The 8,109-nt window shown below is 46.4% G+C and overlaps 1 protein-coding gene across 2 annotated transcripts in view; it reads right to left on the reverse strand.

Annotated features, from left to right (window-relative positions):
* Positions 1–6,900, reverse strand: part of ENTREP2 (endosomal transmembrane epsin interactor 2) — a 95,916-nt gene extending 89,016 nt beyond the window's left edge. For both annotated transcript variants that reach the window (XM_066195916.1, XM_066195915.1), the window contains exon 1: positions 6,852–6,900. The gene's annotated coding sequence lies outside the window, so the exon portion shown is untranslated. The remainder of the gene's footprint in view (positions 1–6,851) is intronic.
* Positions 6,901–8,109: the final 1,209 nt, after the last annotated feature.

The raw sequence follows: 8,109 nt of genomic DNA on the forward strand, positions 1-8,109 counted from the left end.
TAATTCACAACTCATTCTATCAGTAAGTCACAACATACAACTAAAATAAGGGTGTAATAAGTTCAGCAGCTGCAAATAACGAGATTATTGACCTTAGAAATTCCCACTTCCACCAAGATACTTAGCTCTGTCCAAGTTTCTCAGCAGACTTAACCGGTTCCTCACAGCTGGTTCTCCTAAGTTCCTGGGCAGTATCTGCTGTGTTTACAGCAAATGCTCCTACACTTTCAGCGCAAAAAAAAAAAAAAAAAAAAAAAAGGCTGGAAAAGACAACCAGCATCCAGGAAAAATATTTCATTCCTAAAGAGAATAGGACATACATCTGTCTTTCTGCTACAGACAGAAACAAAAACAAACCCACAACCAGCTAACTAAAGACTGTATGCTGACAACAGTAAGAGACTCACTCAAAATAATATTTTTATTCTGCAGTCTGGCTGCCTGCAGAAAAATAAAGACTTCAGAATACAGGTCACTTATAATAATATGGGATTAATAAAAATTATGCTATTTCTTCCCTGCAGACAGGACACATCCTGCTTCTTATCATAATTATCTTTTCTTTCTTCCACTACTCCTTCCTGTAACACAGGAAGTTTTTTAATTAAATTGCTCTTAAGGTTAAGGCAACAGAACATACTCAGAAGCAATAAAAGCTGATATGCCTCATGAAACAAATAATGTTGCCTTCCATGAGTCTGCTATTCTCTAGTGCACTGGAGACAAAAATCTCAAGGTTGTACTTAGCCCCAAATCCTCAGGAAGTTACAAACAGTTATTTTACCATTTACAGTTCAAAGAATTAAAAAGGAACACTGTCATCTTTCTAACTGTTCCTCTACCCAGCTGTCTGATTTGCTATCATTCCATCAGGCTATGGAAACATTTTCACCCATGAATGCCTGTCCCAAAGCCCTGCCTGGACTATAAAGCACAGAGGATGCACCCAAGGCTTCTCAGTCCTTATGTTCTATGATGTGTATGACCTCTCCTTGTGCAGCAATCCCACAGGTTTTAACTGGCATCTATCAACAGCCTCGGGTTTTGTGGGTTGGATGTTTTTGGGTTTTTTCTCTGTCACACAATATTGTCAGGATGTACAAACCAAGAATGCTAATAAAATTACTAATGATCCGTTACCTAGACAGGACACACTGCAATCCTCATGTATTTTTTGAAGCAGAGAAGCAAGCCTGGGCAGGCGACACTGATATTTTTGTACCAACACCGTGTACCAGCAACACACACCCCTAGCAGGCTTCCTGAGACACAAAGTTCCAGACAGCTGACTTCCTTCCACAGACTGCTCACATTTCAAAGCCCTGACAAACTTGCAAAGGAAAGGAAAGATGCACCTGAGGTGTTAGCAAATCCAAAAAAGAAGTCAGAAAAAACCAGGGATGGTGGTTAATAAAGGATACAGCAGCAGACAGTAACAGATAATGTCTCAAAGAATAAAAGTTAGTGTAATTCTTTCACAAGTATGTGTAACTGAAGGTTCCACTATTTGTAACTAAAACAGAGACTGCATCTTACAATTTCTAACTGAGGAGTTACCAGTGATCAGTCAAATGTGCCAGTAGTACTTTCTCAGATGTATCATCCACTGAGCTGCTTTTAGCTTGTGACTATCACACTGTCAAAAACTTACCATGGCTTATTAGCCAGACCATGAAGAGCAAAGGATTTCCAAGTCGCTTCTGGGATTTTTGAAGTGATCCATTTCCTGGTCTTCTAAACTTCGCCAAATTGAAGCAAGGAACATCAAAGTAATGCCCTAGTGTGTGGATGCATCATCTTTCAGGAATGACATAAGATCTTCAACAGCCACATAGACAAATCAGTTTCATTTGTTCCCTGGGCTTGACTTTGATAATCTGCATTAGAGGTCTGATAAGTCTCCTGAGAAGTTTTTCTGTGTGGAAATCTACCTACCCAATTCCCAAACCAGAACTACAAACTCCTCCAAAAGAAGCCTGAAAGTGAATATTTAGAGATAGAGAACATTGTCTGAACCAACAGAAAACTTCACAGAATAACAAATTGTCCACTATAAACTAATCATCATAGCCATGAGTCCACAGACGTGAGATCTGCTATTAGAACAATCCTCTGCAGAGAAGGGATCTGGTCACATACTCTCACCAAACAGTGTTTCCTCCAAGGGAGTTTCAGGCTGAGCTCTCAGGCTGCGTGTGTTAACCAGGAGCACTCAACCAAACAACCCATACTATGGGTTCTCACATTCTCAGAGAGTATCTAGAGCTCTCACAGAGAACATTCAGAAGTATAGTGGACATTTTGTGAAAAACTACCTGATAACCATAGAGCTGGAGTTTCGTTTATACCTACAGCAGGTGGACAAGAAAGCTGCCCTTTGAGTCCTAGACATGAAACTATTGTCTCCAAGACAAATGAATGAATGTGTTACAGGGTGTCCCAGTTCAGTGCACGCTGTGTCACACAACAGGAGCAGTAAGGTTACTTTCTCAAGGAGCTTTGCTTTGCTTTCAGTCACACTGTTGGCAAGAGGCTTCTCATGCCAACTAAAGTTCCTTGCCCCAAGCTACAGCTATCACTCCATTCCTCCTGACTGTCCACAGGCAATAATGGAAAATACCAAAAGAGGACAGACCAGGGGAAAGGAGGAAGGGAAAGAAACCCTTTAGCTGAAATGGAGAAGAGAAAAACACAATTTCTAACGAATCATTGTTATCTCCCCTTCACTTCCACAATGATTCTGTATAGGAACATGCCAGGACAACCTGCTGCATGTAAGGAACACCCAGAGTCACAGACAAGTGGGAGTTTTTGAAAGTCAGCTCCTTTAAGCATCACCTGAGGATTTTAAACCTATTTTGTACCATGTCATAGAAGAATACAGAAAATGCTCCCACATTCAGCTTTCTCTGTTAATAACTTAGACAAGTATATAACATATTTCCCATTTTCCATAAAAGCAAAGTTGGGTTTGAGTTCACACCGACAACCTCCCCATATATCTGTTTCCTTTTTCAAAGAACACAAAAAAGCATGCATGTCATGAACCTCGAGAACATTCTACATTAAAGATGCTTTTAAGCCAGAAGAATCAATCTGCTCTCAACATGGGATATGGACGCAAAGAGGCACAATTGAGAAGAAACTTAATAAAAAGGAAAGGCAGCACAAGATCTTCCAGCAACACATTTCCACACAAGAACATGACTGTCAAGTAACTATACATTAAAAAATGAGATAGAAGAATACACAGCAAGTACATGCTAAGATTTCTAAAGCCAGAGTAATTTTAGAAACGTGGCTAATCTTGTGATTCAATTTACTATTTTATTATTATTTTTCTCTACTAGTGAGAACTCTAGTCTCCAACTAAGCCTGGTAATTTTCTTAAATTGCTGGGATCAAGATCGGGGGTAGCAGGATAAACATCTCTCTGCAAACTTCTAAATAATTTCATGAAATGACTTCACAAAGCGAATTTTGCTTTTGCAGTCACACAACCACAGCTCCATCAGCCTGTGGTTTGCTACTGTCCCAACACTGACAGGAACCATTGACATCAGGCACACTGAGCAGGAGCACTTCCATCAATCTGGGCAGGTACAGAACCAACACATTACAAGCTGGCACGTGGTTTGCATTCTGAAGGGCAAAGGGTACAAACATTTTCTCATATTCAAGCAACTATGGACCTACAGGAGAGACAAATAACCCTGTCACTGCTCATACTTTCAGTGATCTACCAGAACAGCCTAATTTCGAGACCTATCCTTCCATGACTAAAATGGACTGGTACTGTGTTCTTGATGCTCTTAACAGGATCAAAGACACTCCTGCTCATCTCCCTCATATGAAAAAAAATATTTTCTTTTACCCATTTGAGAGAATGTGAAGAAGAAATCACCATTTTCTCCGGAAACTGCAATGGGAACAAACTGCCAAGCATTTCAGCACACAGATTGCAAGGTCTTGCCAATGACTGCTGCCTATGCAGAGAATTAACCAGTACCTGCTTATCTAAGCCTCAAATTTCCTTCTGCTCAGTGTGAGGTCGACTCTGATTAACTACCTTAAAATATCTTAATACAAAATATATGAAGATACTTTTTATCTTCCTAATACGACGCACTGAAAGATAAACTGTTATAGGTATGGGATCATACTTATATAAGCTTTGAACTCTTCAAAGTTTTATGGAAATTATGATGCCTTGTTCTTTAAATATGCTCTCACATATGGTCACGTGATTTGATTTCAAAAAGAAAGTGAGAAATCAGAACCCTTCCTCGCATTTGATTACAGAACTTTCTGTAAGTCTAATATGCCACCTGATCTAATTTTTAAATTTTTTTTCAACCAGCTAGACTGTTACAAACACTAGGAAATTATTTTCAGAAACATTTGAAAGACTCTTAACAAATTTTTACAGCCTTCATTTATATTGACAGGGCATTTGGTGTTGAAAACTGCTGAAATGTACCAATGCCAAGACTATTCTTTTTCAGGATCTGCATTTCTAATGACTAAAAACTACAGTGTATCACATAAACACACACAAAAATCAGATTCAGATTTGCTACTTTAGTATCAAATGACTCAGTTATTTACTTCCAAGAAGTGAGGGGGAAGTTGCATGAAGGCAGTGAATATCTATGTCTGATTTTGGCACCAAATAAAGAGGGGAAGGATAGTTCCATTATTTTTCTCACATGTCACTTAAACCCACCTGTAGTTATTTCTTTAACTGTATTTTACAGAAGCAAGCTAAAGACTGTTACTCTTCCACAGAAGCAGTTTTCAGCTGTGAGTGATGATATATCTAGTGTTTGTTAAATTCACTAAATACCTCAAATGGCTTTTAGAAAAGGCCGTGTAATTAACTAATTTCAAGAAGTTTTTTAGGGCTCATCATGCTTCAAACACTGCTCTATTTTATCTTAGTTCTTGAGACTTAGAGGTAAGGATAATAGGAGGAAACTAAGTTTATTCTAATGCTCCAACAGAGTGTTTATAAGGCAGAATGATTTTTTCAAAAAGTAAACTCTTAGTTTAGGAAACAATGTACACCTGCCTCGTTCTGATAACACAGGAACATAAGGCCTTCCAGTCAACAGTCTTGCAATTCTCCAAGCCTTCCACCCATCCTACCACAGGCTGGAATCACAGCTTTGGTGTCTCTAACATACGTGAAATCTGAGTGGGAAACACATTTTCGGTGAAATACACGGCACAGAGAGAAGAGTAGAAGGTATCCACAGTAAGAAAAGCAGCCTGCCTATCTCGGAGCATAACGATAAGCACCAGAAGTGTCTTTGCACACAGAACACAGGAGGTGGGGGAAAAGGTGCTACTGAGAAAGTTGTGCTTACAGGAATCCACAAGCAGTTATGCATATTCCTGCTCACTCTGTCAAGGTGAGAAACAAAGGCTGTGTTGGTTTAGTAGCACGTTAATACGTAAGCAGCCAGATTCTGAACCTAAGATCCACAGATCGTCACAATAATTGCATGTTATCTTGCAGAAGATCAAACTCAATAGAATAACTATTATAACATCAATGCTATTAGTCTAAACTCATATTTCTCTTCAAGACTAGAATAAAATACAACAAAATCAAGAAAGATATCTAAATAATTAATTCAGAATGACTCTTCTGCTCTGAAGGACTCAAAAAAAAAAAAGTCCTATTTGGTATAAGAGCACATTAAATAGTTTAAGTTGTTTTGTTTTTTTTTTTAATTACATCATTTCCACCACATGCTCAGAACTAAATAACCCAAAATATTTTATCTAACTGTTCTGGTTTCTAACAAGCACGTTTGAAGTTGAAAACTCTCTGGTCCGTTAAAGGACCTGAAGAGACATAATTGAAACCAGTAACGCATTAAATTAAATGGAGCAAATCTTCACCAATAACACAGAGTCTGTTACCAGTGCCCTCAGAAATGCCTAATTCTTCATAAACGTCAAGCCCCATTTCACTGCTTATGAGAAAAGCTTTCATGAAGAAGTATTATCCTAATGTGTCCATGTGCACTGCACCCACACACAGACGCAGCCGCTCTTGATCAGCACTAAACGAGACCACCTGAATCAGACTATCAACTCTTTTATGTTTGTTTGTTGTTGGTTTTGTTTGTTTTAAATTAGTGCTAGCAGGACACAATGAAAGCGAACGAGGATATCACAAAGGAATCAGGAGAACCCCGATTTGCGTTCAGACCAAACAAGGTTTTCGCTCAGAGCAGCAGGCTCCCCTGGGGCGAGCCCCAGCCTCCCTCAGGGCAGGGCTCTCGGGTGCCCCAAAGCCACGGCCTCTCCAGCCCCCCGGCGCACTCGCGCTCTCCTCGGCAGAACTCTTCCATGCCGTGTGTGTACCTTAAAAAAATCCCACTGCTACCGTGCTCGTCTCCTTTGGTCACCTCCAGCGCCACAAGGCTCGCGGCTGAATTTACAGCCGCGCCAGACCCTGAGCGGCGGCCGCATCTCAAGGTGAGCCCAAGTCAGCGCCGATGGAACGGGCACCAGCGGCTGAGGCAACGCCACAGGCTCATTTGTCATCCCAACTTTCACCCGACGCTGCTGATAAAACCCAATCCACCTCGGCCAGCCCTTCCAAAGGGCAGGTGGAAGTGCCACCGCGCTGCTGCCGGGCTGGAGGACCGGCCGGGGCGGGGGAAGCGCCGTAGCCGTGCAGAACACGGCGCAGCCGATCGAGGAGCTCACCTGCCCGGCCTCGGCACGGGGAGGGCGCCGAGGCCCGGCATCGCCGCCCGCGTCCCACCTGTCGGGCGGCCGCGCATCCCCGAGGCGCCGGTCCCGCCCGCCCCCTCCCGCGCCCCCCGACTCACCGAGAAGCCGGCCCAGAAGGGGCAGGAGTGGCGGACGCGGGCCGAGGTGGTGAGCGCCAGGGCGGCGAAGCTGACGGCCACGATGAGGCAGCCGAGCACCATCTGCGTGACCCCCAGGGCCAGCATGGCCCGCGAGCGGGCGCGCTGCTCGCGCAGGCGGGACAGGCTGCGGGACAGCGCGGTGGGGCTGAGGGAGCGCGCCCCGCCGGGGGCCCCGCCGCCCGCCGGCATCCTCCGCGCGGCCCCGCGCCGCCTCCGCGCTCCGCGGGGCAGCCGGGCGCTGCGGGCAGCCGCGGCGCATGGAGGAGGAGCCGCCCTGTGCCCGGGGCGACCCGCGCGGCCCCGGCCGGGGCACGGCGGGCGAGGGGCAGCCGCCGCCGCCGCCGCCGCCGCCTGTCCCCGCTGCAGGCGCGGGGCGGGGGAGGCTGCGGGGCTGCAGCGCGCGGGCGCGGCTCAACCTCAGCCGCCGGCGGGGGCGGCCCCGGTCCGGCCCAGCCCCGGCGCCGCTGGCCGGGAGCGCTCGCTCCGGGAGCGCCCGAGCCCCGCCGCTCGGCTCGCCGCCGCTCCCGCCGCTGCCGGGGAGCGCCGGAGCCCCGCTGCCCGGCGCCTGCCGCTCCGGGAGGGGAGGGGAGCGGGGGAGGGCTGTGCACGGCCAATGGCGGGCGGAGGCAGCGGCCGGAGCATCGGCGGCGGCCGCCGGCCCTGCGGGCTCGGCGTCGTGTGCGAGGCGGGCGCTGGGCGAGGGGCCCGGCCGAGGCCCCCCGGCACCCGGACGGCGCCCGGGCAGCGCCCCTGAGCCGGCCCCGCTCCTGCCGCCAGGGCCCGGAGGGCAAAATCGCTCCCACCTGGGCTTTGTGCAGCAGCGGCACCTGGCAGCCTCCCCTTTTGCTCTGTGTGCTCCCGTCCAGCGGCGGAGGAAGGGCAGGGCTGGGTCTCAGTTCTGTGCAAAAGGCATCTCGAACGTTTTGCATTTTTTAGGGTGTTTTTCCTCACAGCAAACCATAACCAAGTCTCAAGCACAGCACCCCCAGCAGCAGAAACATATCAAGCTTCTAATTATAAAAACTTCCCGGCCCTGCTGCTGCTGCCAACAGGATCTAGCATGGTAAGGCTGCCCACAGCACCTGAGGCCACTTTTCTGCAGAAGGGAAATCACAGTGATTAGGTATCAACTGCAAACAGCTTGGCCTACTCATGAAAAACACACAAATAGAACCCAAACCCCAGATAATCATCTCACTATACAGCAGGATAGTTT

The sequence above is a fragment of the Chamaea fasciata genome, unplaced genomic scaffold (assembly GCF_029207755.1).
Source record: "Chamaea fasciata isolate MVZ Bird 193981 ecotype frontalis unplaced genomic scaffold, bChaFas1.0.hap1 SCAF_14, whole genome shotgun sequence".
In the NCBI taxonomy this organism is placed as follows: domain Eukaryota; kingdom Metazoa; phylum Chordata; class Aves; order Passeriformes; family Sylviidae; genus Chamaea; species Chamaea fasciata.